Here is a 27,692-nt window from a genome sequence, read left to right on the forward strand (position 1 = left end):
TTCAATAGGAGGAAGTGACACAATAAAGACATGAGCCGCGCAGGAGGACAGTCTTAGTGCCCACGCAGGTTCTTAGTTGGGGAAATCATTGACTGGACACATTTTTTGAAAATGTGCTTTCCTGAAGTACCTGGACATCATTATTGAGATCAATGAAAAGGCTTATTTTCCAAAGATTAAATACATTCATTAACTACAATAATGTAGTGAAATGTATATAAATAGTAATAATACAAATCGATCAAATATAACTTGCATTTTCTTGTAAGAAATTAGGAATAGGAGAAAGAACAGCTGTTGGGATGCAGTGCGATGTTATCCAAAATTGAAAGCGGTTGAGAAAGGAGAGTTTGTTCTGTGTGAGACAAATGTACTGCCACGAGAGACTCTGATGGTGATTGACTGGAATATGAGGGAAAATAATGAAGTTACTACAGGTATAACTAAAGGTGTAACATAACTAATTTAATGAAACATAGTCATGGCAAGTTATAAAACTGTTTGGAAATAGTCCTTTCACAAACAGAAATACCCTATCAATTAGGAAGAGGGGGGCAGGGGGCAAGGGCCGTATGTGCTCCTCTGCTCCCCCTGTTCGCCTGAGCAGACAAGCAGCCTGAGATGAGAGAGAGAGAGAGAGAGAGAAGTCAGAGACAAGGCAGAGACTGTAAGTACGTGTAAGGGTTCATAACTTATTACAAACAGAGCAAGAGTGTAATGAATGGTAATTTACACTGCTTGTATTAATAATGATAATAATATTGATGTTGATACAGACGAATACATCACATACTAGATGACAACCGCATAAAACTAATAATAATGAAAATAGGAATAATAGGAGTATGGAAATAATTTCAAATTATGGTTTATTGGTAAAAAATGAATTGAGAAACAAAGATTAATAACTGCCATCATTTACCCAACTACTATTAACTATGGTGTTGAAGGAGCTGCTGTAATAGTTATTGTAATGTTCTCAGGTATTTAAGTTAGATAAAAGGACAAAGATAAGCACATTGTTTTGAAACTTTGACAACTCCACACAAAAAGAGTATCTACACTAGGAAGTAAAGCTGATTCAATAAACACAGGAGATATGATGCTGCTGACGACAGCTGAGTGCTGTACTGAAATAATTTGATAAATGAGATAAATTGGAATCAAGATTATTATTATTTTGAATTGTCCCTTTACTAGAAACCTTATAGATTGTGCGAATGTCAACTAATGTGATAGAGATGCCTTTTATAAGGACGATCTCTGATGTTGTGTGAACCACACATTGTGTCTTCAGACTGATTTATTCCACATGGCAGATATGCATATTATGAATCGTGTCCTGAAGGAACCGATGTCTGACCCATATGGAGAAGATGCTGGTGTTCTTGTTGAGACACAGTAGGCCGAGGGCGCAGCTTTAAAGACAGCCTCACAGCAACTTGAACAGACCAATGCTGAGGTCCACTACGCTGAAGTGATGCTTGACTCAGTGGAGAAATAAGTTAAAATACTATAATTAAAGGTTTTCCAGATTATAGGAATCTACAATATATTGTGAAACTGCTCAGATGACGTCCGCAGTAGCACATATTCTTCTATTGATAGTTTAATTTATAATGTAGTGGAGATGTCACATTATTCAAATGAATAGAATGACAGCCATGAAGTCAGAATCAGTCCATTGCCCTTCACTTAAGATTTGTACAATGTATAATGTTTATAAATCAAAACGCAACAAATATATGTACAATACAGTTTACAAACTGAATTTGTAAAAAAGAATGTTTTGCTGACTTTTGTATTCTCTTTGAAGCAACAAAATGTATGTGTTATGTATGTCGTAACTAGGGTTTGACTTTTATGACCTGGGGCTGGATGAAATTTAATTTGAGATGCACTGTAAAAGCTCCAGGAAATTGCAACTGGCCACTGCACCTTCCATAAGAGAGCTCAAACATTTGCTAATGCATTGGTTGCCTCACAGGCACTCTTTCCCTGGTTTGCCCATGTGGCGCATGGTGTTGGCCACACGGGCAAAGGGGGGATGTGTGCATCAGTCTTTTAAATTGGTTTGCCCCAGGTTTTATAGTAACAGCTTAGCAATATTGTAGAACTTGCCACATTTGTCAAGCTCATAATCCTGCAATATGCAAATAGATTGTGTTCAAAAGCTTAAATGTTGTGGATATGAATATATACTTGTAATAATATATAGGTGTTCTAAATGGGTTGAAGCCTATCCCGTAGGAAGGCTTAAGTAGTAAAAGTAGCAAAAATACAGTTAAGGGATGTTATATGTAGATTTCGCATTCCAGGGAAATTTCCAGTGATAGGAACACTCACTTCACTGGGACAATAGTGCAGGAACTATGCAAAGCCCTGCGAGGTAAACAACATTTTCACTGCCCCATCAGGCTCAGTCAGCTGGAGCAGTGGAGAAACAAAATGGGATATTAAAGAATAAGCTGTCTAATATATGCAAACAAACAGGACTCAAACGTCCAGATCCCCTTCCTATAGTCCTAATGACAATGAAATCGTCAGCAAATTGAGAAAAACAGGTCTTTCTCCGTGTGAGATTATTATGGGATGACTTATGAGACTCTCCATCACTCCTCCATTGTCTGTAAGGGAAATGGACATCCACTTGATGGATGATGCTATGTTGTCTTTTTGTATGGGACTAACACGTGCTTTCGAAGCTGTCCATTCACAGATGAAAGCCGCCCAGACTGAACCATCCCAGCAGGTTTACCACCCCTTCCAGCAAGATGACTGTGTATATCAAAGCACACAAGAGAAAGTCCTCCCAACAGCCCAGGTGGACAGGGCCCTACCAGGTGCTCCTGACCACCCACACAGCTGTGAAGTGCCTAGGAACGACGACATGGATCCACTCCTCACACTGCAAACTTGCCAATCGAGGCGATCAGCACAACCCTGGTGGAGAACAGAGGGATAAAGGAATTGTTCTTCCACATCAGATTTGACATTACTGTATGTATGCAGGCCCTTGTAATTGCTTTTCCAATACTGCCAACTGGTTATTGATGATTGATTTCACATTGTGGTACGAGTATCGAGTGAAATGCGTGCTATCCACCTCAACAACACAGCGATAACATGGAGCCGGCAGGTGATCCAGGTCACAATAGAGGTCAAGCAGTGGGAGGAGGAAGACGTGGTGGTCAAAGGTGTAGCGTAAGGTACACTTATAAAATTCAATTAAAGAAGTGAATTTATAGTATCACCTTATCACGAATCCTGGAATCTTGTAGAACTCATTTTCTGTAATAATTGGATGCAGACACCAATTCCAAAGATATAAATTGTCAAATTTATTCAAAAACAAAGACTAAATGTAGCACTACACTAATTATACAAAAGGGAAAAACTAATTAAAATTCAACTCTAGATCAACAAATCAAAGACAAATCACTTCCGTGACCAAATCAAAGACCATGGGATCGCATATGATAACACACAAATCATTAAACAAAAAAGGTTATAAACACATTGACTACAATACCGGTTAGTAAGACGAAGGTGAGTCTCTCATTAGTATTGTTAGTCAGACATTCAATAACTATGCAGGTTAGTATTTATGTCAGGTAACTTCTCGTTATATATATATCAGTCTCATTAACGTTTAGGTGGAGAGAAAGATCCTATCATTACTTGTTACCACAATTTCCCTTAACTGATTATTATTCAATGATTAAGGATAGGCAGGGCCACCTATAATCTGGTGTCTATTAACTTGTGTCAATTTCAGACTAAACAGTTAAACAGGAATGAGAAGATATTTCTCGGCGTTGACAGATTTTATTTCTAAAATTATCAACAAAACAGTTGAATGCAACACACATTTATATTTAAGAAAACTAAATGATATTACACATTCTAGAGTTATGAATCACAGATTAACATTTCTAATTGATTTCTCAAATGTCATGAATCACAAACTCCAAACTGTTAAACTTATGTGAACTTCGTCGCAGAGAGGCCTCTCTGGCTTCGGGCTCAGATAACAGCACACGGCACGAGGTCCGTGTGGTTTGGAACAAAGGCAGTCCGGTTCGGCTTTGTCCAAGAACTTCCACTCAGTCGATGCACCTGGAAGTTGGGGTTTCGCGAATGTAGAGTCTTTTCCAAACAGATTTTCCACTGGTTTGAAGGCTCCAAGGTTGTGCACAAAATCTTCTTTGTAAGCAGGGTTCCACCGTAGTTACTTGAAGACGAAGTCTTTGAGGAAAGCAGGGCCCTGTTCGTTCCAAGGGTCAAGTTTCTTAAGACTCAAATAGCTATTTAAATGACTTTCGTATTCAGTCGACTTAGTCAATTGTCCAGCTGGATGGCTGGGCACAGGCGGGCAGCGCAGTCTGTAAAGTTCTTTATTTAATAAAGTCCTTTAAAAGAATTCTTTGTACGGCTCAATCTCCTTCTCCCAGTTTAACCCTTCTGTTGCTGGTAAAGACTTAGTTGGTTTCTGGTTCCGGTTCTGGCAACAGAGATACAAGTTGAGCTGTGGCAGCGAGTTACTGGTTTAGGTGAGAGAGAGAGAGAGATGCCGTGCGTTACCCTTTATACGCCTGTCAGATCAATAGGTGATTGGTTCTTTAGTTTGTGAGATTGGATTTCGGCTTCAGCCCCCAGTGTCCTATTGGAGGGGGGCTTGATTTATGACTGATGTCAATCCATGCCATCTTTTGGAAATGCCGGTTGGCACGGGTTCGTAGCTCTGTGTCGGGATTTCGGCTCTCGTCCATTTCAAAGAGTTTTTATTTCCTACAGGCCCCCTTCTCCAGACATCTCACAGCAGGGATTCCAAGCTATTTGGCCCATTCTCGGTGCCATCTTCCCAAGACTGTCACTTTGATGTAAACCAGTTCACATGCTGATGAGTTAAGGAAATCTGATAAATTTGGGGGGGAGAGGTCTTCTTTAGATCAGTGCTTCAGCTCAGAGCTAAAATGCTCTTATCAGAATACACCCAACATAACGCTACACTGGTTAATTCTGTTCTGGGAAAACCACAATCCTGCAGGTTTAATAAGTCTCTCTACACATCAGTCCCTGAGTACCTTCAACCAATGGTCATTTTGACCAATTAAGCCCAAGAATTGAGTCAATTAAGTTGTCATGGACTACCCAGTGAAGACGTGAACTCACGACTAGGTCACACTGTGAGCTCACCAGAGCAGACATTACACTGAGCTCACTGTGAGCTCACTTAGCGCTTTTCCAGCGACATGGTGCCGGTGCTGGAGCCGGAGCTGCTGCTCGGCCTGGGATCCAGCTGATCTTTTTTGAACCGGCCCGCTTTTCCACCGGTTTTGACGTCACTGGATGTGGGCGTTCCCAAGCATGGAGTAGAAGTGGAGAAACACAGCAATAGTAATCAGCACCGAGGCGACTCTCTTTAAACCCCATTTAACATCACAATCAAACTCATTCCGCGTCTATGGCAAATCGTAACCCTAATGTTACAAATGTTCCCTAAACACCTATTTTGCAGGATCAATAAAAAATTATTAGGATTTTTTAAACTTTTACTGACACACATAGTTAATAGCAATGTGTTATAACTTTACCGAAAATAATAATCTGTATATCTTTAATTGTTTAGACGTTATTAAGATATAATGCATCTTTCACATAGGGAACATTTGTAACATGTTAGGAAAAACAAACAAATGATTTGAAAATATTCATAATTACAGCATACAATTTGTCAGGCTTCATAACAATGGTATTTATAACATACTCTGTAAAAATCAAGCAAATAGCATTTGTGGTTCACGAGAAAATATGTATATATAATCAAAGCTATCAGACTATAGCAGCCGGTGTATGAAGACACATACGATTATACAGCATTATTTGGCAGCTTCGCAAGACCTAATTTGAAACGTTGTTGGTAAGTTAGATAATTAGTGGGGACCCGCTATTTGCAGTTCTTCCCCTCCATAATTGCTAAAATAAAGTTTTACTGACATTTTATTGACCCTACCACTGCATAGGGCACATCTGTAACATGAACGCTACTGAATGGCACATACATTGAAAACTACGGAGAACTGAGACAAATCCACTTTACACTTCATAAATAATCTTAAAACGTTTCCAACCAAGGCAACACCCACTTGAAATACGTTCATTCTCATTTTTGGTAAACAAAAAGAGAGATTGTTACATATGTTCCCTATGATGCATCTACAGAGAGAGAGACAGACAGACACTAACTCTCTCTCTCTCTCTCTCTCTCTCTCTCTCAGCTGGGAGTGTGTGGGAGGGGTCTGCAGTGAGCGGGAGTGCTGCTGAGAGCTCTGTCCTTTGGCTGCGTTTTTTTGTTGCTTTACTTTTTTCAGTTTGTTTATTTTGTCTTCTGTTTTCAGTGCTTTTCTTATTGTGGGGGAACAGGGGAGGGGAGGGGGGAGTACCGGTAGTTCTTCCCGGGTCGGGGGGTCGGACCCCCTGAATGCGTCTTTTGAAAAACTGACCCGACGCCATGGAGTCAAGATCGCTCCGGTGCAGTTCTGCCCCCTAGAGCAGTGTGTGTTAGCGGTTGGGGAGGTAGCAGGGTGTGAAAATATCAAGTCTGCTGCCATTGTTATCTTCTTAAAAACCACTGATCTGCTCAATCAGCTAGTGGCTAATGGCACAGTGTTAGACGACACTTTCACCCCGGTGTTGCCGCTCGCTGCTCCTGCCCGGAAGGTAACGCTGTCTAACGTCCCTCCGTTCATCCGCACCGGCTCGGGCAGCTGATGTCCGGCATTAAGAGGGTCCCGCTGGGCTGCAAAGCCCCGCAACTGAAACACGTCGTGTCCTTCCGAAGGCAGCTGTATATGATCCTCAATAACATCAATGAGGATCTTAATGTCTCCGAAGTTGGATCTCTCTTGCTGCCACCACCACGAAGATTGCTCTTTAGTAATGTTGGAAAGTCAAAGACAGCAACCGTCAGGGTTCTTGCATATGACGTATTCGTGCTGCACCTCTCTGCAAGGATCCAGGACAGTTTGTCAATGTAAACTCCAGTGCCTGGGAACTTTTCCACCTAAAAGACAATGGTAAATAAAAAACAAGTTTATCCCCAAACTATTCTTATATTATGTTAAGTGGAATACATTATCAGTAAGGCTGTGATTTTGTTACAGAAATGTGTTATTAAAGACCACAGTATGTCTCAATTCTAAGTTTATTAATTTACAGACATAATAAAGTCAGTGAATCTGTGACACCCATAATTCAATTACATTCTTATTATCAACTTTAACTATGAATATAACTGATAATGTAGCATCATTAGATTGTTTACAACCAATATTTGTTTTCAATATATATATTTTTACCTTGTCTTTGTAATATTGTAGACTAAGAGTGTTATACCTGTTTTGGTGATTCTTTGTCAGATTCAGAACAATTTGCTGTGGGGCTGTCAGAACCACTTGATGGTGACACACTTTTGTCTTCATTGCTGATAAATGTGGCTTTTGTTAAAAAAAATTTCAGATTGTCCAAAAGGTCTGGAATCTCTGGAGAAAAAAACCTTAGTATTAAATGATAATCATTTCTAGTAATATATTTAATACAAAGTGAAAACAAAACCATCAATGCCTGCAATTATACTTGAGAGACTTGCTCTATGTTATTGGCAAACTGACCTTTTTGTGGGTCATTAACATTAGCTACGAAAAAAATAAAAGAGATAAAATACAACAATTACCAGGTCTAATGTAATGCATATAGTCATTAATGTAGGATTATGAAGTTATGTTGAAAAACTTTATTTAATAATCAGTATTATTAAACTATTAGACAGTGCACATTAAGAGTCTGTATTGTGGTTCTAGATTACTTCAGTATGATCAACTATAATACATTACTCTGGAATCTAAATTACTGAAGAATAACATTTATCAAGGTAAGGAATTATTTATTAAATACTGTGCTTTGACCATACAAATTAAGATGAACAGCCAACACTGAATCAAAACTGAAGTTAAATTAAATTAAATTATTATTATTATTATTATTATTAAATTATTATTATTATTAAATTATATCTGGTTTAATTTATTTTGTGATTTGGGGGATTTTATTGTAAAGCACAACACACAATAAATCGTTCTTACAAATGCCAGTCAAGTATGACGAGTTTTCAGCGCCCTCACCACCACCTACCATGTTATAAGAGTATGTTAGAAGTACAACACATTAATAACTTAAACATTCATTTCAAATATACTGTGATTGTATATATCAAATAGCATGTAAAGACTTTAATGTTTTTTTTTTTTAAATAAACATTGTTACCAGTCATAATGATCTGCGCTTCATGGACAGGCCATCCACCTTTTGGAGGTTTGTTCATGTCTCTCCACTCTGCTCTGAAGTTTCGAGTCGTCTCTTCGTCATCATCAGCAATGCTGAATAAATCAAAATTGCGAAAGCAAGCAGTGGGAATCACGCTGTAAGAGTCTTTGTCGACCCCGCTTTCCCACTTCACCAACGCGTGCATCACCGCCATACTACCTTCACCTTCTCGTCCGTTTTTTCTGCGCGTTTTTCCCCCGACAAGTCACGGCACAAAAAACAGTCCCGCTCTGCATTCTGGTACTTGGCGTTCTTAATAACACCAACAGGGTGTAATCGCATAGACCACTCGAGTATAAAGTACTACATATCCCATCTGTTACAGTTTTTTTTCTTCTTCTGAAACTGCAAGCGCACTACATAAAGTTTGGCAAATGAAGAAATTTGGATGATGAGTTTACAATCTTATAAACAGTATTTAAGTAAACCTAGATATGCAATTCCAAAAAGAACAGCATCGAGATGGAGAAACAGGATACAAAAATAATAATACAATGTTTATACTTTTTGTATTTTAATTACAGTATGTAATTATTGCCTTTTGATTTACATTTACAGAAAAAGAACGGCGGCAAACGTGGACTACCCAACAAGAAGCAACAAAGTTACTAAAATATCAGATTCTCAGGTAAGCTTCATGCAGCCATACATGTATAATTATAAAATCAATCCAAAAAATAGACCTTGTTTACCCTACAACTGATTTGAGTGTTAATTCTATTTAAGATATAAAAAAATATTTTGTTTTCTGAACTAATAATCTGTGAACATTCTATTATCTCTATAATTTTAATTAATACATTTATTTTATTATTGGTGGAACATTATATTTTTCAGCTCAGATGATTTCACGTACCATCAATTTTTCTGTTAATAAATGTGCAAAAACAAATCAGATGGATAGGCCCCTACATATGAACATTAAGTTAAAGGCCTAGAGTGAGTGTTCTTCAATTCCAGTCATGGCGGGCCACAATCCAGCTCTTTGTAACTCATCAACAACCAAAGACCTGGGAAAAGGGTTAAATGGCTTCAGTTAAGCCAATTAGGTAATTAAGAGCTCAACTGGAAAAAAAACAGCAGGCATAGGGGTACTTTAGGACCACAGTCACTGATATAACCTACAATGTTGTTGTAATGAAAATCAGCAGACAGTGGGCCTCCTCCAGGACTAAGGTTGAGAAGCACTGGTCTTGAAGACCACAATAACAATCGACCTCAAGGGCTAGGGATATTCGAGGTGATGCTAAACCAGTCCTGAATGTTTAAATATAATGTTATTTTCTTGTAGTGTGCCGTTGCTGTTAATGCAACCAGTTATATTGAGCCATCAAATACAGAAGCTGACGAAAGACATCAACATGTAAATTTAGTTGTAAATTTAAAGTGTGTGTGAAAAGTATTTTGTATATGGAGATTAACCCATAGTTTCACAGATAAATTGTGGACCAGTGATATTCAGGATCTTCAAAACAAGTCCTGAATGCTCAAACTTAACACTTCTTTTTTTAGAGTGTCGTTGCTGTCAATCCAGCCAGTGATGTGGAGCCATCAGATACAGAAGCTGATGAAAAACAACATGTAAATTTCCTAAATTAATATGGTGCATCAAAATACTTATTTAGCACTTTCAACTGTTTCTTTGTGATTCCTAAAATTACTTTACAGGCTGGGGCTGGGGGAAGACACTGCGCCCGCCTGGAGAAGCCTGTACAAGCCCCCCTCAATAAGAGAGCTGGCAATCTGCAGTGGAGGGTGTTACACACCATTATTGCTGTCAATTCTTTTATTACTGTTCTTAACCCTGCTGTGTCCGACGCCTGCCCATTCTGTGCTCAGAGAGAGACCGTGTTTCACTGTTTCAGCACTTGCTCTCGGTTGTCACCCATTTTTAGTCTTTTAACTCGTCTTTTTACTGATCTTAACCTGATTTTTAACACAAAGGTTTTTATTTTAGGGGCGCGATACACCAGAAGGACCAAACATGTGGACCAGCTGGTAAACTTCTTGCTGGGCCAGGCTAAAATGGCCGTCTATAAGACTAGGAAGAACAGAGTGTGTGGGGAGGGCAGTGAGGATGCAGTGAGAGTGTTTGCCATGCTGGTCAAGTGCAGAGTCAGACTAGAGTTTAACTATTACAGGCTGATGAATGATTTGGAGAGTTTTGAACAGGTCTGGTGTATTAATGATGCCCTTTGTGAATTGTATGACGGGGAGTTGGTTTTTATTATGTAATTCATTTATAGGGTTTAGTATTTGATGGTTGTTTTGTTGTGTGTATTGGGTTGCTTTCTTTAAAAGTGTACAGATCAGTGGCGGAGTTAATGCTTGTTGGGGGGAGACAAACAAAGGGGAACACTATTTTTTATTTATTTATTTATTTTCTTTTGTATGAATTATTGCGTGTTGCAAACAGGCAATGAAGTCTGATAAAAGTCAAAAAGTCTCTCTCTCTCTCACACACACACACACAGCCAGCAAGACACACAGAGCCAGCCAGCTCAGCGATGACATCACAAACATCTCTCTCAGGTGACTCCTATGACATCACAGAGCACGTACATTCCGTTGCTTGCCGTCTGTCAACCACTCAGTCACTGCCAGCCAGACTGGCTGGCTGACTGGATGGTGGGGCTGCTTGCTGCTGCTGCGTACCTTAGCAAGCTTATTTGCTTGACCGGCCTTCCTCCTCCGCCCACATGCCCACCTATGTCCGATCTGCTGTTCACCTGGATCACAGCTCCGCCCCAACAAGGCAGAGCCTCCCAAGAATGGTACAAACTCACCCACGATCCCCTCCACGGAAAGCTATAGCAAAAGGCAAAAGCATTATACGTAATGAAGAGGAACCCGAGTCCAAGACGCATCCGACCAGCCATACATATTTGTGTGTATTAAAGATCACATTTTATTACATTTAGATTTTCTGTACTTTATTACATCTTTTTGTGATTTTTAAATGTATTGTTTCTTTTCCTTATATATGTATGTATGTATGTATGTATGTGTGTGTGTGTCTGTGTGAAAGTGTATGTGTTTGTGTGTCTCTGTGTGAAAGTGAGTGTGTGTGTGTCTGTCTCTGTGTTTGTGTGTCTGTCTCTGTGTGAAAGTGAGTGTGTGTGCGTGTGTCTGTCTGTGAAAGTGTGTGTGTGTGTGTGGGTGTGACAGTGTGTATGAGTGTCTGTCTGTCATGTAACTCGCACATCTGTGAGGGCACCATTTTTGCAGAAAGAGATGTACACATTTTGGAGCAACATATGCTGCCATCCAGACATCGTCTTTTCCAGGGACGTCCCTGCATTTTTCAGCAGGATAACGCCAAACCACATTCTGCCCAGATTACAAGCGCATGGTTGCGTAGGCAGAGAGTGCGGGTGCTAGCATGGCCTGCCTGCAGTCCTGACCTGTCTCCGAATTGAGAATGTGTGGCGCACTATGAAGTGCAAATTAAGACAACGAAGGCCCTGTGCAGTTGCGCAGCTGAGGAAATGCATAATGGATGAATGGGGGAAAATCCCGCTTGCTAAACTTAACCAAGTGGTGTCTTCAGTGCCCAAGTGCTTAATAAGTGTTATTAAAAGAAAAGGTGATGTTACATAGTGGTAAACAGTCGACTGTCCCAACTTTCTTGGTTTCTTTTCACTGCTAATGAGATGCTGTAGAGTGAGTTAGTTATATTGCTTTCAGGAGCTCTAATCGTATTGATGAGTTCATGCAGCATTTGTAATTGAATTTCAAAAAGTAATCCTTGCTGTCTGGCCTGTGTGTATGAGATGTACTCTGTCAATCTTTGGCTAACAACTGAAACATTGGTAGAACAGAAATGGCAACATAAAAAAGAAAAGTACATTTTAAAAGAGCACATTAAATAGGATGAATATACAGTTTTTTACAATCACTTTGTCACTCATTTCAGAACCTTGATGTCATTTTTCAAAACTCTAGACACAAAACTCAAAACGGTCATCACTTGTAACACAGGCTGTCCAATGTTCAAAACATTGCATTGTGCATTCATATCTTTAAAGAAACCTTGCACTTGCAGACTTGTTGGTTCAAATAATTCATTTATCATGAAATACCATAGTAACATTTATTTAGATCACCCACACAGAAGATACCGATAGTTTCACTGTGTAGTTGTTCGTACAATCATTAAATATTGTAGTACAAAATATGTGATACATGTTTCATTATGGTACTACACATAAATACATCACTGTAAAAGGACTAGTAGAGAGAATACTACAGACACAGTGGAATCATTGAACAAAATCTGAAATGTATTGATGCAATACAATCAAATCACACCATAGGTTTCTTTGAAGCCATGCTACAATAATTAGCTACAAAAAAGAACAAAACTACAGTAAAATGTCAACTGCAGTGTTCCTCACCTGGCTTAGTGTAAAACAAAGGATTGATTACTGTACTTCTGAATTTCCATCAGCCCTGTGTTCAGGTTCAGGTTCTCACAACCATTTTTCACAAGAGGCATCTTGAAACTGAACATACCTGAACATACTCAGTCATCAGCTGCTTCACTCTGTCTGCATTTCTTTCAAAAGGCACACTATACTCTGTGCTACACATTGGTATGCAGTATACAGTCATTTGACAATTGAGAGTAGCCTAATGTTTAGTGCATGCTGAAGACTTGCCGCTTCTCAGTATGGACATTTCTGATGATTGAGGCCACAGTTGATCCTGAGTTGATTCTGAGGTTTGATTGAATCATTGTAGCTGCCTCAGTCATGGTCATGCCATGATTTACAACATGCTCTACAACTATTTCTCGGATTTCACTGGACACTATTTGCTGTTGCTGCCGCTGTCTGGTCCGTGGCCTTGTCCTCTACCACGTTCCCCCAACACCTCTCAAATGAGGCCCATGGCTGCCTCTCTGGTGAGGCCTAAGCCCTCCTCTATGACGAGGCCCACGACCACCTCTCAGAAGGGGTGCATGTCCCCTTCCATTCCTTTGACCACCACGTCTTCCTCCTCCCACTGCTTGACCTCTATTGTGACCTGGATGACCTGCCGGCTCCATGTTATCACTGTGTTGCTGGGGTGGATAGCACTCATTTCACTCGATACTCGTACCACAATGTGAAATCAATCATCAATAACCAGTTGGCAGTATTGGAAAAGCAATTACAAGGGCCTGCATACATACAGTAATGTCAAATCTGATGTGGAAGAACAATCATCTTCAACCAGGTTGGAGCGTTAGTTGCAATGCCTTTAATACACGCAGCGTGGAGAGGAACAGTGACTCAAGTAGATCCCAAAGTCGCTCTGCCTTCATTTTAACAGTCAGAGCTTTTATACACAAAAATCAAAGAGCTGGTTATAATCAGAAAGTCATTACTATGTTATCTTAAAAGTTAGCTAAGCAGAATTTATATCATTATAGGACAGAGTTCATAGATCAACACATGGATTAGGGAGCAGGCACTTCAATCATACTGTTTGACATTGTCTCCAAGATTCTCATCGTAAATAACAAACAGAAATCAAACTACCTTCTGGCCTGACCTTCTAGCTTGACCTTATCTTTCTTAAGTATACAAGAGAGAAAAACAGGTATTAGAGAAAAAAATTCTAACTTTCCTTCCACACTGCAAACATGGTGTGGAAAAGTGCTACATGATGATGAATGATGATGAAATATTACATCCATAGATAATGTAGTCCAACTGGTTCATGCTCCTCGTTTATTGATGTCAATGGATCTCATTATCCTGAAACTTTCATGATCGAAACATGGAATATTGTTTGTCAGTTTCCATAAAATTATGCATTAAGAGTAATGCAACAGTCACTTATCATTTTGAGCAGCTGTATCAATTGATAGTTAAATCTTTGTAATGAAATGAATAGACAGTGATCTCAGATGTAATGTGTGAATTGCATTTTGAAATGGTAATACTTTGATGTTAAGTTGTGTCATTTTAGTTCAATGAACAAATGATCTGAGGTTGATGTGTATTGTATCCAAGCAATTGTAAAAAAGTGTTAGAGTTTTGAAAAATGTGCATTTTGATCATCGGGTGTGAGTTTAGTGTCTAGAGTTTTGAAAAATGACATCAAGGTTCTGAAATGAGTGCCAAAGTGATTGTAAAAAAGTGTAATATCAGGGGACAGTGGCTATTAGTGATCTGGCCTTCCGTGGCCTCTGTATTAATGTAACAGGTCACATTGTATGTGTACACTGATACTTGATAGTATAATATAGTACAAGTAAAAAACATACATACGTATCATAGAAGTATTTTGCAGAAATGATTATGGATAGTTATCAAAATGGAGAGGAAATGCTAAATCCAGTCTCCCCAGGCTGAGCTTCTATTGCTGCACCTGCTGGCCCCACTATATGGATAGAGCCACACCAAGTACAAGAGTCTCCCCATTGCTATTTATATCTCCCTATCCAATCTTATATACGTGTCAGGGTGGGGTGCATATTCCCCTGCATGCTTTGAAACCTATAGCACCTGGGACGCACACTTGGGATCCGGTTCCTCTGCCCCTCACATACACATGAGGAATCCTAGGTGCTCAACACGTCATACTGTCTCCTTCATCTCATGTGTAAACTATGGACAAATACATGACTAAACGTGTTTAGTTGCTTTTCCCAGAATGCTTTGCGCCACGATATGCAAATAACGGGGACTATGATTGGCTCCCTGACATTACCCACACTGCGACTGATGCTACCCATTTCACTACCCAACAAAGACCCATAATATGCGTGTGTCTGTCTGTCTGTCTGTCTGTCAAAGTATGTGTGTGTGTGTCTGTGTGTGTCTGTGTCTGTCTGTCTGTGTGTGAAAGTGTGTGTGTGTCTGTCTGTCTGTCTGTCATGTAACTTGCACATCTGTGAGGGCACCACTAATGCAGAAAGAGATGTACACATATTGTTTATTTTCCATATATATGTATGTATGTATGTATGCATGTCCAATTGCTTTGACAATACAAATGAATTGAATTGAGAGGGAGAGAGAGAGAGTAAGAGAGAGAGAGACAGACAGACAGACATACAGACAGACAGAGAGAGACACACACACACACACACACACACACACACACAGAGAGCCAGCCAGCCAGCTCAGCGATGACATGACGAGCCTCTCTCAGCTTACTGCTATGACATCACAGAGCACGTACATTCCGTTTAACAAATCGTTAAACAAAAAAGGTTATAAACACATTGACTACAATACCGGTTAGTAAGACGAAGGTGAGTCTCTCGTTAGTATTATTAGTCAGACATTAAATAACTACGCAGGTTAGTATTTATGTCAGGTAACTTCTCGTTATATATATATCAGTCTCATTTACGTTTAGGTGCCGAGAAAGATCCTATTTGTTACCACAATTTCCCTTAACTGATTATTATTCAATGATTAAGGATAGGCAGGGCCACCAATAATCTAATGTCTATTAACTTGTGTCAATTTCAGACTAAACAGTTAAACAGGAATGAGAAGATATTTCTCGGCGTTGACAGATTTTATTTCTAAAATTATCAACAAAACAGTTTAATGCAACTCACATTTATATTTAAGAAAACTAAATGATATTACACATTCTAGAGTTATGAATCACAGATTAACATTTCTAATTGATTTCTCAAATGTCATGAATCACAAACTCCAAACTGTTAAACTTATGTGAACTTCGTCGCAGAGAGGCCTCTCTGGCTTCGGGCTCAGATAACAGCACACGGCACGAGGTCCGTGTGGTTTGGAACAAAGGCAGTCCGGTTCGGCTTTGTCCAAGAACTTCCACTCAGTCGATGCACCTGGAAGTTGGGGTTTCGCGAATGTAGAGTCTTTTCCAAACAGATTTTCCATTGGTTTGAAGGCTCCAAGGTTGTGCACAAAATCTTCTTTGTAAGCATGGTTCCACCGTAGTTACTTGAAGACGAAGTCTTTGAGGAAAGCAGGGCCCTGTTTGTTCCAAGGGTCAAGTTTCTTAAGACTCAAATAGCTATTTAAGTGACTGACACTTTCGTATTCAGTCGACTTAGTCAATTGTCCAGCTGTAAAACTCCACTGATCAGGTGGGTCTGTGAAGTTATTTATTTAATAAAGTCCTTTAAAATAATTCTTCGCTCAATCTCCTTCTCCCAGTTTAACTCTTCTGTTGCCGGCAAAGACTTGGTTGGTTTCTGATTCCGGTTCTGGCAACAGAGCTACAGGTTGAGCTGTGGCAGCGAGTTTCTGGTTCAGGTGAGAGAGAGAGAGAGAGAAAGACTGTCCGCTGTTCCTTATAGTCTGTCAGATCAGTAGGTGATTGGTCCCTGAGTTCTTGAGATTGGATTTCGGTTTCAGCCCCCAGTGTCCTATTGGAGGGAGGCTTTATTTATGACTGATGTCAATCCATGCCATCTTTTGGAAATGCCGGTTGGCCTGGGTTCGTAGCTCTATGTCGGGATTTCGGCTCTCATCCACTTCAAAGAGTTTTTATCACCTAGAGGCCCCTTTCTCCAGACATCTCATAGCAGAATTCCAAACTATTTGGCCTCTTCTCGGTGCCATCCTCCCCAAAACTGTCACTTTGATGCAAACCAGTTCCAAGCTGATGAGCTAAGGAAATCTGATAACTTTGGGGGGGGAGAGGTCTTCTTTAGATCAGTGCTTCAGCTCAGAGCCCAAATGCTCTTATCCAAATACAACCAACATAACGCTACATATGTATGTATGTATGTATATATGTGTAGAAGGAAAATTAGAAATTATTTTCTTACACCTGTTTTTCTCTCTTGTATACTTAAAAAAGATACGGTCAAGCTAGAAGGTCAGCCCAGAAGATAGTTTGATTTCTGTTTGTTATTTACGATGAGAACCTTGGAGACATTGTCAAACGGTATGACCTACGTGCCTGTTCCCTAAAACCATGTGTTGACCTATGAACTCTGTTCTATAATGATATATGTTCTGCTTAGTTAGCCTTTAAGATAACATTGTAATGACTTTCTAGCATGTATGGATGTATGTATGTATGTATATATATATATATATATATGTATGTATGTATGTCCAATTGCTTTGACAATACAAATGAATTGAATTGAGAGGAAGAGAGAGAGAGAGAGAGAGAGAGAAAGAGAGAGAGAGAGACAGACAGACAGACAGACAGACAGACAGCTCAGCGATGACATCACGAGCCTCTCTCAGCTGACTGCTATGACATCACAGAGCACGTACATTCCACTGCTTGTCGTCTGTCAACCACTCAGTCACTGCTAGCCAGACTGTCCCTAAGACAAAGTGTACAATACTTCAATTATATCTCCTCCAGACAGATAAAGAGTATTAAGAGCTACGATGAAGTTACCCAGGAGACGTAAAAAGCTTGCATCACCTGGTATTTCCTGGAGGTCACCCATCCAAGTACTAACCAGGCCCTGGCCCGTTTAGTTTCCAAGGTCTGACGAGATCGGGCACGTTCAGGACGGTGTGGCCGCAAGCCGAGATGCCTGGCTGCATGATGTCTCTTAAAGGCTGGCGGGTATTGACGGAATTTCCAGCAAAAAATAAAAAATTAAAAAATTAAAAAATGGAGGGAAAAATAACAGTGCAGGAAAGGGTGTTGAAAGTAGCCGGGAACGTGTACAATTCTTCAATTATATCTCCTCCAGACAGAAAGAGAGTATTAAGAGCTACGATGAAGTTACCCAGGAGACGTAAGAAGCTTGCAGCACCTGGTATTTCTAGGAGATCTCCCATCCAAGTACTGACTAGGCCATGCCCCGTTTAGCTTCCGAGATCTGACGAGACGGGGTGCGTCCAGGACGGTGTAGCCACAAGCCGAGAGGCCTGGCTGCATGATGTCTCTTAAAGGCTGACGGGTGTTGAGGGAACTTCCAGCAAATAAAAAAAGAAAAATGGAGGGAAAAATATCAGTTCAGCAAAGGGTGTTGAAAGTAGCCGGGTACGTGTACATTTCTTCAATTATATCTCCTCCAGACAGAAAGAGAGTATTAAGATCTACGATGAAGTTACCCAGGAGACGTATAAAGCTTGCAGCACCTGGTATTTCCAGGAGGTCACCCATCCAAGTACTGACCAGGCCCTGCCCTGTTTAGCTTCCGAGATCTGATGAGATCGGTCGCGTTCAGGACGGCGTGGCCGCAAGCCGAGAGGCCTGGCAGCATGATGTCTCTTAAAGGCGGGCGGGTTTTGACGGACCTTCCAGCAAAAAAAAGAAGAATGGAGGGAAAAATACCAGTGGAGCAAATGGTGTTGAAAGTAGCCGGGTACGTGTACAAATCCTCAATTATAACACCTCCAGGCAGAAAGAGAGTATCAAGAGCTACGATAAAGTTACCCAGCAGACGTAAAAAGCTGGCAGCACCTGGTATTTCCAGGAGATCTCCCATCCAAGTACTGACCAGGTCCTGCCCCGTTTCGTTTCCGAGATCTGACGAGATCGGGCGCGTTCAGGTCTGTGTGTCCGCAAGCCGAGATGTCTGGTTGCATGATGTCTCTTAAAGGCTGGCGGATATTGATGGAACTTCCAGAAAAAATAAAAAATAAAAAAAAAAATGGCGGGAAAAATATCAGTGCAGCAAAGGGTGTTGAAAGTAGCCGGGTACGTGTACAATTCTTCAATTATATCTCCTCCAGACAGAAATAGAGTATTAAGAGCTACGATGAAGTTACCCAGGAGACGAAAAAGCTTGCAGCACCTGGTATTTCCAGGAGGTCACCCATCCAAGTACTGACGAGGCCCTGCACCGTTTAGCTTCCGAGATCTGACGAGATCGGGCGCGTTCAGGACGGTGTGGCCACAAGCCGAGACGCCTGGCTGCATGATGTCTCTTAAAGGCTGGCGGGTATTGACGGAATTTCCAGCATAAAAAAAAAAAAAAAAAATAGAAAAATGGAGGGAAAAATATCAGTGCAGGAAAGGGTGTTGAAAGTAGCCGGGTACGTGTACAATTCTTCAATTATATCTCCTCCAGACTGAAAGAGAGTATTAAGAGCTACGATAAAGTTACCCAGGAGACGTAAAAGCTTGCAGCACCAGGTATTTCCAGGAGGTCTCACATTCAAGTACTGACCAGGTCCTACCCCGTTTAGCTTCCGAGATCTGACGAGATCGGGCGCGTTCAGGATGGTGTGGCAGCAAGCCGAGATGCCTGGCTGCATGATGTCTCTTAAAGGCTGGAGGGTATTGACGGAACTTCCAGCAGAAAAAAAAAAAGAAAAAGAAAAATGGAGGCAAAAATATCAGTGCAGCAAAGGGTGTTGAAAGTTGCCGGGTACGTGTTCAATACTTCAATTATATCTCCTCCAGACAGAAAGAGAGTATTAAGAGCTACGATAAAGTTTCCCAGGAGAAGTAAAAAGCTTGCAGCACCTGGTATTTCCAGGAGGTCTCCCATCTAAGTACTGACCAGGCCCTGCCCAGTTTAGCTTCCGAGAGCTGACGAGATGGGGCGCGTTCAGGACAGTGTGGCCGCAAGCCAAGACGCCTGGCTGCATGATGTCTCTTAAAGGTTGGCGGGTATTGACGGAACTTCCAGCAAAAAAAAAAAAAAAAAAGAAAAATGGATGGAAAAATATCAGTGCAGCAAAGGGTGTTGACAGTAGCTGGGTACGTGTACAATACTTCAATTATATCTCCTCCAGACAGATAGAGAGTATTAAGAGCTACGATAAAGTTACCCAGGAGACGTAAAAGCTTGCAGCACCAGGTATTTCCAGGAGGTCTCACATTCATGTACCGACCAGGTCCTGCCCCGTTTAGCTTCCAAGATCTGACGAGATCGGGCGAGTTCAGGATGGTGTGGCCGCAAGCCGAGATGCCTGGCTGCATGATGTCTCTTAAAGGCTGGCGGGTATTGAGGGAATTTCCAGCAAAAAAAAAAAAAAAAAAAAAAAAAGAAAAATGCATGGAAAAATATCAGTGCAGCAAAGGGTGTTGACAGTAGCTGGGTACGTGTACAATACTTCAATTATGTCTCCTCCAGACAGAAAGAGAGTATTAAGAGCTACGATGAAGTTACCCAGGAGACAAAAAAGCTTGCAGCACCAGGTATTTCCAGGAGGTCACCCATCCAAGTACTGACCAGGCCCTGCCCCTTTTACCTTCCGAGATCTTACGAGATCGGGCGCATTCAGGACGGTGTGGCCACAAGCCGAGAGGCCTGGCTGCATGATGTCTCTTAAAGGTTGGCGGATATTGACGAACTTCCAGCAAAAAAAAAAAAGAAAAATGGAGGGAGAAATATCAGTGCAGCAAAGGCTGTTGAAAGTAGCCGTGTACGTGTACAATACTTCAATTATATCTCCTCCAGACAGAAAGAGAGTACTAAGAGCTACGATGAAGTTACCCAGGAGACGTAAAAAGCTTGCAGCACCTGGTATTTCCAGGAGGTCACACATCCAAGTACTGACCAGGTCCTGCCCCGTTTAGCTTTCGAGATCTTACGAGATCGGGCGCGTTCAGGACGGTGTGGCCACAAGCCGAGTGGCCTGGCTGCATGATGTCTCTTAAAGGTTGGCGGGTATTGACGGAACTTCCAGCAAAAAAAAAAAAAAAAAAGAAAAATGGATGGAAAAATATCAGTGCAGCAAAGGGTGTTGACAGTAGCTGGGTACGTGTACAATTCTTCAATTATATCTCCTGGAGACAGAAAGAGAGTATTAAGAGCTACGATGAAGTTACCCAGGAGACGTAAAAAGCTTGCAGCACCTGGCATTTCCAGGAGGTCACCCATCCAAGTACTGACCAGGCCCTGCCCCGTTTAAATTCCAAGATCTGATGAGATCGGGGGCGTTCAGGACGGTGTGGCTGCAAGCCAAGAGGCCGGGCTGCATGATGTCTCTTAATGGTTGGCGGGTTTTGACGGAACATCCAGCAAAAAAAAAAAAGAGAAATGGAGGGAGAAATACCAGTGCAGCAAAGGGTGTTGAAAGTAGCCGGGTACGTGTACAATTCTTCAATTATATCTCCTGCAGACAGAAAGAGAGTATTAAGAGCTACGATGAAGTTACCCAGGAGACGTAAAAAGCTTGCAGCACCTGGTATTTCTAGGAGGTCAGCCATCCAAGTACTGACCAGGCCCTGCCCCGTTTAGCTTCCGAGATCTTACGAGAACGGGCGCATTCAGGACGGTGTGGCCACAAGCCGAGAGGCCTGGCTGCATGATGTCTCTTAAAGGTTGGCGGGTATTGACGGAACTTCCAGCAAAAAAAAAAAAAAAAAAAAGAAAAATGGATGGAAAAATATCAGTGCAGCAAAGGGTGTTGACAGTAGCTGGGTACGTGTACAATACTTCAATTATATCTCCTGGAGACAGAAAGAGAGTATTAAGAGCTACGATGAAGTTACCCAGGAGACGTAAAAGGCTTGCAGCACCTGGTATTTCTAGGAGGTCTCCCATCCAAGTACTGACCAGGCCCTGCCCCGTTTAGCTTCCGAGATCTGACGAGATCGGGCGCATTCAGGACGGTGTGGCCGCAAGCCGATAGGCCTGGCTGCATGATGTCTCTTAATGGTTGGCGGATATTGACGAACTTCCAGCAAAAAAAAAAAAGAAAAATGGAGGGAAAAATATCAGTGCAGCAAAGGCTGTTGAAAGTAGCCGTGTACGTGTACAATACTTCAATTATATCTCCTCCAGACAGAAAGAGAGTACTAAGAGCTACGATGAAGTTACCCAGAAGACAAAAAAGCTTGCAGCACCAGGTATTTCCAGGAGGTCACCCATCCAAGTACTGACCAGGCCCTGCCCCTTTTACCTTTCAAGATCTGACGATATCGGGTGCGTTCAGGACGGTGTGGCCGAAAGCCAAGAAGCCTGGCTGCATGATGTCTCTTTAGGCTGGTGGGTATTGACGGAACTTCCAGCAAAAAAAAAAAAAAAAAAAAGAAAAATGGAGGGAGAAATATCAGTGCAGCAAAGGCTGTTGAAAGTAGCCGGGTACGTGTACAATTCTTCAATAATATCTCCTCCAGACTGAAAGAGAGTATTAAGAGCTACGATGAAGTTACCCAGGAGACGTAAAAAGTTTGCAGCACCTGGTATTTCCAGGTGGTCACCCAACCAAGTACTGGCCAGACCCTGCCCCGTTTAGCTTCCGAGATATGATGAGATCAGGCGCGTTAAGGACGGTGTGGCCGCAAGCCAAGAGACCTGGCTGCATGATGTCTCTTAAAGGCTGGCAAGTATTGACGGAACTTCCAGCAAAAAAAAAAAAAAAAAAAATAGAAAAAGGGAGGGAAAAATATCAGTGCAGCAAAGGGTGTTGAAAGTAGCCGGGTACATGTACAATTCTTCAATTATATCTCCTCCAGACAGAAAGAGAGAATTAAGAGCTACGATAAAGTTACCCAGGAGACGTAAAATCTTGCAGCACCTGGTATTTCCAGGAGGTCTCACATTCAAGTCCTGACCAGGTCCTGCCCCGTTTAGCTTCCGAAATCTGACGATATCATGCGCATTCAGGACGGTGTGGCCGAAAGCCGAGAGGCCCAGCTGCATGATGTCTCTTTAAGGCTGGCGGGTATTGACGGAACTTCCAGCAAAAGAAAAAAGAAAAAAGAAAAATGGAGGGAAAAATATCAGTGCAGCAAAGGGTTTTGAAAGTAGCCGGGTACGTGTACAATTCTTCAATAATATCTCCTACAGACTGAAAGAGAGTATTAAGAGCTATGATGAAGTTACCCAGGAGACGTAAAAAGCTTGCAGCACCTGGTATTTCTAGGAGGTCTCCCATCCAAGTACTGACCAGGCCCTGCCCCGTTTAGCTTCCGAGATCTGACGAGATCGGGCGCGTTCAGGATGGTGTGGCCGCAAGCCGAGATGCCTGGCTGCATGACGTCTCTTAAAGGCTGGCGGATATTGACGGAACATCCAGCAAAAAAATAAAATAAAAAGAAAAATGGAGGGAAAAATATCAGTGCAGCAAAGGGTGTTGAAAGTAGCCTAGTACGTGTACAATTCTTCAATTATATCTCCTGGAGACAGAAAGAGAGTATTAAGAGCTACGATGAAGTTACCCAGGAGACGTAAAAGGCTTGCAGCACCTGGTATTTCTAGGAGGTTTCCCATCCAAGTACTGACCAGGCCCTGCCCCGTTTAGCTTCCGAGATCTGACGAGATCGGGCGCATTCAGGACGGTGTGGCCGCAAGCCGAGAGGCCTGGCTGCATGATGTCTCTTAAAGGTTGGCGGGTATTGACGGAACTTCCAGCAAAAAAAAAAAAAAAAAAAAAGAAAAAGAAAAATGGAGGGAAAAATATCAGTGCAGTAATGGGTTTTGAAAGTAGCCGGGTACGTGTACAATTCTTCAATTATATCTCCTCCAGACAGAAAGAGAGTATTAAGAGCTACGATGAAGTTACCCAGGAGACAAAAAAGCTTGCAGCACCTGGTATTTCCAGGAGGTCACCCATCCAAGTACTGACGAGGCCCTGCCCCGTTTAGCTTCCGAGATCTGACGATATCGGGCGCGTTCAGGACGGTGTGGCCGAAAGCCAAGAGGCCCGCCTGCATGATGTCTCTTTAGGCTGGTGGGTATTGACGGAACTTCCAGCAAAAAAAAAAAAAAAAAAGAAAAATGGAGGGAGAAATATCAGTGCAGCAAAGGCTGTTGAAAGTAGCCGGGTACGTGTACAATTCTTCAATAATATCTCCTCCAGACTGAAAGAGAGTATTAAGAGCTACGATGAAGTTACCCAGGAGACGTAAAAAGCTTGCAGCACCTGGTATTTCCAGGTGGTCACCCAACCAAGTACTGGCCAGACCCTGCCCCGTTTAGCTTCCGAGATATGATGAGATCAGGCGCGTTAAGGACGGTGTGGCCGCAAGCCAAGAGACCTGGCTGCATGATGTCTCTTAAAGGCTGGCAAGTATTGACGGAACTTCCAGCAAAAAAAAAAAAAAAAAAAATAGAAAAAGGGAGGGAAAAATATCAGTGCAGCAAAGGGTGTTGACAGTAGCTGGATACATGTACAATACTTCAATTATATCTCCTCCAGACAGAGAGAGAGTATTAAGAGCTACGATGAAGTTACCCAGGAGACGTAAAAAGCTTGCAGCACCTGGTATTTCTAGGAGGTCTCCCATCCAAGTACTGACCAGGCCCTGCCCCGTTTAGCTTCCGAGATCTGACGAGATCAGGCGCATTCAGGACGGTGTGGCCGAAAGCCAAGAGGCCCAGCTGCATGATGTCTCTTTAAGGCTGGCGGGTATTGACGGAACTTCCAGCAAAAGAAAAAAGAAAAAAGAAAAATGGAGGGAAAAATATCAGTGCAGCAAAGGGTTTTGAAAGTAGCCGGGTACGTGTACAATTCTTCAATAATATCTCCTACAGACTGAAAGAGAGTATTAAGAGCTATGATGAAGTTACCCAGGAGACGTAAAAAGCTTGCAGCACCTGGTATTTCTAGGAGGTCTCCCATCCAAGTACTGACCAGGCCCTGCCCCGTTTAGCTTCCGAGATCTGACGAGATCGGGCGCGTTCAGGATGGTGTGGCCGCAAGCCGAGATGCCTGGCTGCATGACGTCTCTTAAAGGCTGGCAGGTATTGACGGAACTGCCAGCAAAAAAAAAAAAGAAAAATAGAGGGAAATATACCAGTGCAGCAAAGGGTGTTGAAAGTAGCCGGGTACATGTACAATTCTTCAATTATATCTCCTGGAGACAGAAAGAGAGTATTAAGAGCTACGATGAAGTTACCCAGGAGACGTAAAAAGCTTGCAGCACCTGGTATTTCTAGGAGGTCTCCCATCCAAGTACTGACCAGGCCCTGCCCCATTTAGCTTCCGAGATCTGACGAGATCGGGCGCATTCAGGATGGTGTGGCCGCAAGCCGACATGCATGGCTGCATGATGTCTCTTAAAGGCTGGCGGGTATTGACGGAATTTCCAGCAAAAAAAAAAAAAAAAAAAATAGAAAAATGGAGGGAAAAATATCAGTGCAGGAAAGGGTGTTGAAAGTAGCCGGGTACGTGTACAATTCTTCAATTATATCTCCTGGAGACAGAAAGAGAGTATTAAGAGCTACGATGAAGTTACCCAGGAGACGTAAAAAGCTTGCAGCACCTGGTATTTCTAGGAGGTCTCCCATCCAAGTACTGACCAGGCCCTGCCCCGTTTAGCTTCCGAGATCTGACGAGATCGGGCGCATTCAGGACGGTGTGGCCACAAGCCGAAAGGCCTGGCTGCATGATGTCTCTTAAAGGTTAGCGGGTATTGACGGAACTTCCAGCAAAAAAAAAAAAGAAAAAAAGAAAAAAGAAAAATGGATGGAAAAATATCAGTGCAGCAAAGGGTGTTGACAGTAGCTGGAAACGTGTACAATACTTCAATTTAATCTCCTCCAGACAGAGAGAGAGTATTAAGAGCTACGATGAAGTTACCCAGGAGACGTAAAAGCTTGCAGCACCTGGTATTTCTAGGAGGTCTCACATTCAAGTACTGACCAGGTCCTGCCCCGTTTAGCTTCCGAGATCTGACGATATCATGCGCGTTCAGGACGGTGTGGCCGAAAGCCGAGAGGCCCGGCTGCATGATGTCTCTTTAAGGCTGGCGGGTATTGACGGAACTTCCAGCAAAAAAAAAAAGAAAAAAGAAAAATGGAGGGAAAAATATCAGTGCAGCAAAGGGTTTTGAAAGTAGCCGGGTACGTGTACAATTCTTCAATAATATCTCCTACAGACTGAAAGAGAGTATTAAGAGCTATGATGAAGTTACCCAGGAGACGTAAAAAGCTTGCAGCACCTGGTATTTCCAGGAGGTCACCCATCCAAGTACTGACCAGGCCCTGCCCCGTTAGCTTCCGAGATCTGACGAGATCGGGCGCGTTCAGGACGGTGTGGCCGCAAGCCAATAAGCCTGGCTGCATGATGTGTCTTAAAGGCTGGCGGGTATTGACGGAACTTCCAGCAAAAAAAAATAAAAATAAAAATGGAAAATGGAGGGAAAAATATCAGTGCAGCAAAGGCTGTTGAAAATAGCCAGGTACGTGTACAATACATCAATTATATCTCCTCCAGACAGATAGAGAGTTATTAAGAGCTACGATGAAGTTTCCCAGGAGACGTAAAAAGCTTGCAGCACCAGGTATTTCCAGGAGGTCTCCCATCCAAGTACTGACCAGGCCCTGCCCCGTTAGCTTCCGAGATCTGACGAGATCGGGCGCGTTCAGGATGGTGTGGCCGCAAGCCGAGATGCCTGGCTGCATGACGTCTCTTAAAGGCTGGCGGGTATTGACGGAACTGCCAGCAAAAAAAAAAAAGAAAAATAGAGGGAAATATACCAGTGCAGCAAAGGGTGTTGAAAGTAGCCGGGTACGTGTACAATTCTTCAATTATATCTCCTGGAGACAGAAAGAGAGTATTAAGAGCTATGATGAAGTTACCCAGGAGACGTAAAAAGCTTGCAGCACCTGGTATTTCTAGGAGGTCTCCCATCCAAGTACTGACAAGGCCCTGCCCCGTTTAGCTTCCGAGATCTGACGAGATCGGGCGCATTCAGGATGGTGTGGCCACAAGCCGAAAGGCCTGGCTGCATGATGTCTCTTAAAGGTTGGCGGGTATTGACGGAACTTCCAGCAAAAAAAAAAAAAAATATATAGAAAAATGGAGGAAAAAATATCAGTGCAGGAAAGTGTGTTGAAAGTAGCCGGGTACGTGTACAATACTTCAATTATACCTCCTCCAGACAGATAGAGAGTATTAAGAGCTACGATAAAGTTACCCAGGAGACGTAAAAGCTTGCAGCACCAGGTATTTCCAGGAGGTCACCCATCCAAGTACTGACCAGGCCCTGCCCCGTTTAAATTCCAAGATCTGATGAGATCGGGGGCGTTCAGGACGGTGTGGCTGCAAGCCAAGAGGCCTGGCTGCATGATGTCTCTTAATGGTTGGCGGGTTTTGACGGAACATCCAGCAAATAAAAAAAAAGAGAAATGGAGGTAAAAATATCAGTGCAGCAAAGGGTGTTGAAAGTAGCCAGGTACGTGTACAATTCTTCAATTATATCTCCTCCAGACTGAAAGAGAGTATTAAGAGCTACGATGAAGTTACCCAGGAGACGTAAAAAGCTTGCAGCACCTGGTATTTCCAGGAGGACACCCATCCAAGTACTGACCAGGCCTTGCCCCGTTTAGCCTCCGAGATCTGACGAGATCGGGCGCGTTCAGGACGGTGTGGCTGCAAGCCAAGATGCCTGGCTGCATGATGTCTCTTAAAGGCTGGCGGGTATTGACGGAACAGCCAGCAAAAAAAAAAAAAGAGAAATGGAGGGAGAAATACCAGTGCAGCAAAGGGTGTTGA

General features: G+C 42.2%; 11 non-coding genes and 19 pseudogenes across 11 annotated transcripts; all 30 read right to left on the reverse strand.

Annotated features, from left to right (window-relative positions):
• Positions 1-11,128: 11,128 nt before the first annotated feature.
• On the reverse strand, positions 11,129-11,243 carry LOC136729867 (U5 spliceosomal RNA). The gene has a single exon (XR_010809129.1). It is a non-coding gene; the product is annotated as a U5 spliceosomal RNA (small nuclear RNA).
• Positions 11,244-17,751: 6,508 nt separating this feature from the next.
• Positions 17,752-17,870, reverse strand: LOC136730098 (uncharacterized; annotated as a pseudogene).
• A 221-nt stretch (positions 17,871-18,091) lies between these two features.
• Positions 18,092-18,210, reverse strand: LOC136730346 (uncharacterized; annotated as a pseudogene).
• Positions 18,211-18,419: 209 nt separating this feature from the next.
• LOC136730227 (5S ribosomal RNA) lies at positions 18,420-18,538 on the reverse strand. The gene has a single exon (XR_010809268.1). It is a non-coding gene; the product is annotated as a 5S ribosomal RNA (ribosomal RNA).
• Positions 18,539-18,744: 206 nt separating this feature from the next.
• On the reverse strand, positions 18,745-18,863 carry LOC136730352 (uncharacterized; annotated as a pseudogene).
• A 215-nt stretch (positions 18,864-19,078) lies between these two features.
• Positions 19,079-19,197, reverse strand: LOC136730080 (uncharacterized; annotated as a pseudogene).
• A 219-nt stretch (positions 19,198-19,416) lies between these two features.
• Positions 19,417-19,535, reverse strand: LOC136730092 (uncharacterized; annotated as a pseudogene).
• A 217-nt stretch (positions 19,536-19,752) lies between these two features.
• LOC136730195 (uncharacterized) lies at positions 19,753-19,871 on the reverse strand (annotated as a pseudogene).
• Positions 19,872-20,086: 215 nt separating this feature from the next.
• On the reverse strand, positions 20,087-20,205 carry LOC136730304 (uncharacterized; annotated as a pseudogene).
• A 222-nt stretch (positions 20,206-20,427) lies between these two features.
• On the reverse strand, positions 20,428-20,546 carry LOC136730015 (uncharacterized; annotated as a pseudogene).
• Positions 20,547-20,755: 209 nt separating this feature from the next.
• On the reverse strand, positions 20,756-20,874 carry LOC136730140 (uncharacterized; annotated as a pseudogene).
• Positions 20,875-21,090: 216 nt separating this feature from the next.
• On the reverse strand, positions 21,091-21,209 carry LOC136729997 (uncharacterized; annotated as a pseudogene).
• Positions 21,210-21,419: 210 nt separating this feature from the next.
• Positions 21,420-21,538, reverse strand: LOC136730127 (uncharacterized; annotated as a pseudogene).
• Positions 21,539-21,756: 218 nt separating this feature from the next.
• On the reverse strand, positions 21,757-21,875 carry LOC136729947 (5S ribosomal RNA). Its single transcript, XR_010809205.1, has one exon. It is a non-coding gene; the product is annotated as a 5S ribosomal RNA (ribosomal RNA).
• A 208-nt stretch (positions 21,876-22,083) lies between these two features.
• On the reverse strand, positions 22,084-22,202 carry LOC136730315 (uncharacterized; annotated as a pseudogene).
• A 217-nt stretch (positions 22,203-22,419) lies between these two features.
• Positions 22,420-22,538, reverse strand: LOC136730237 (uncharacterized; annotated as a pseudogene).
• A 554-nt stretch (positions 22,539-23,092) lies between these two features.
• Positions 23,093-23,211, reverse strand: LOC136730111 (5S ribosomal RNA). The gene has a single exon (XR_010809257.1). It is a non-coding gene; the product is annotated as a 5S ribosomal RNA (ribosomal RNA).
• A 216-nt stretch (positions 23,212-23,427) lies between these two features.
• Positions 23,428-23,546, reverse strand: LOC136730296 (5S ribosomal RNA). The gene has a single exon (XR_010809274.1). It is a non-coding gene; the product is annotated as a 5S ribosomal RNA (ribosomal RNA).
• Positions 23,547-23,770: 224 nt separating this feature from the next.
• LOC136730228 (uncharacterized) lies at positions 23,771-23,889 on the reverse strand (annotated as a pseudogene).
• A 215-nt stretch (positions 23,890-24,104) lies between these two features.
• On the reverse strand, positions 24,105-24,223 carry LOC136730181 (uncharacterized; annotated as a pseudogene).
• A 220-nt stretch (positions 24,224-24,443) lies between these two features.
• LOC136730064 (uncharacterized) lies at positions 24,444-24,562 on the reverse strand (annotated as a pseudogene).
• A 216-nt stretch (positions 24,563-24,778) lies between these two features.
• Positions 24,779-24,897, reverse strand: LOC136730123 (5S ribosomal RNA). Its single transcript, XR_010809258.1, has one exon. It is a non-coding gene; the product is annotated as a 5S ribosomal RNA (ribosomal RNA).
• A 210-nt stretch (positions 24,898-25,107) lies between these two features.
• On the reverse strand, positions 25,108-25,226 carry LOC136729906 (5S ribosomal RNA). The gene has a single exon (XR_010809167.1). It is a non-coding gene; the product is annotated as a 5S ribosomal RNA (ribosomal RNA).
• A 220-nt stretch (positions 25,227-25,446) lies between these two features.
• On the reverse strand, positions 25,447-25,565 carry LOC136729849 (5S ribosomal RNA). Its single transcript, XR_010809111.1, has one exon. It is a non-coding gene; the product is annotated as a 5S ribosomal RNA (ribosomal RNA).
• Positions 25,566-25,789: 224 nt separating this feature from the next.
• LOC136729846 (uncharacterized) lies at positions 25,790-25,908 on the reverse strand (annotated as a pseudogene).
• A 216-nt stretch (positions 25,909-26,124) lies between these two features.
• Positions 26,125-26,242, reverse strand: LOC136729922 (5S ribosomal RNA). The gene has a single exon (XR_010809181.1). It is a non-coding gene; the product is annotated as a 5S ribosomal RNA (ribosomal RNA).
• Positions 26,243-26,463: 221 nt separating this feature from the next.
• Positions 26,464-26,581, reverse strand: LOC136729932 (5S ribosomal RNA). Its single transcript, XR_010809191.1, has one exon. It is a non-coding gene; the product is annotated as a 5S ribosomal RNA (ribosomal RNA).
• A 210-nt stretch (positions 26,582-26,791) lies between these two features.
• Positions 26,792-26,910, reverse strand: LOC136730003 (uncharacterized; annotated as a pseudogene).
• A 218-nt stretch (positions 26,911-27,128) lies between these two features.
• Positions 27,129-27,247, reverse strand: LOC136729949 (5S ribosomal RNA). The gene has a single exon (XR_010809207.1). It is a non-coding gene; the product is annotated as a 5S ribosomal RNA (ribosomal RNA).
• Positions 27,248-27,458: 211 nt separating this feature from the next.
• LOC136730037 (uncharacterized) lies at positions 27,459-27,577 on the reverse strand (annotated as a pseudogene).
• Between the last annotated feature and the right edge of the window lie 115 nt (positions 27,578-27,692).

This window comes from Amia ocellicauda, unplaced genomic scaffold (genome assembly GCF_036373705.1).
Source record: "Amia ocellicauda isolate fAmiCal2 unplaced genomic scaffold, fAmiCal2.hap1 HAP1_SCAFFOLD_31, whole genome shotgun sequence".
Classification (NCBI taxonomy): domain Eukaryota; kingdom Metazoa; phylum Chordata; class Actinopteri; order Amiiformes; family Amiidae; genus Amia; species Amia ocellicauda.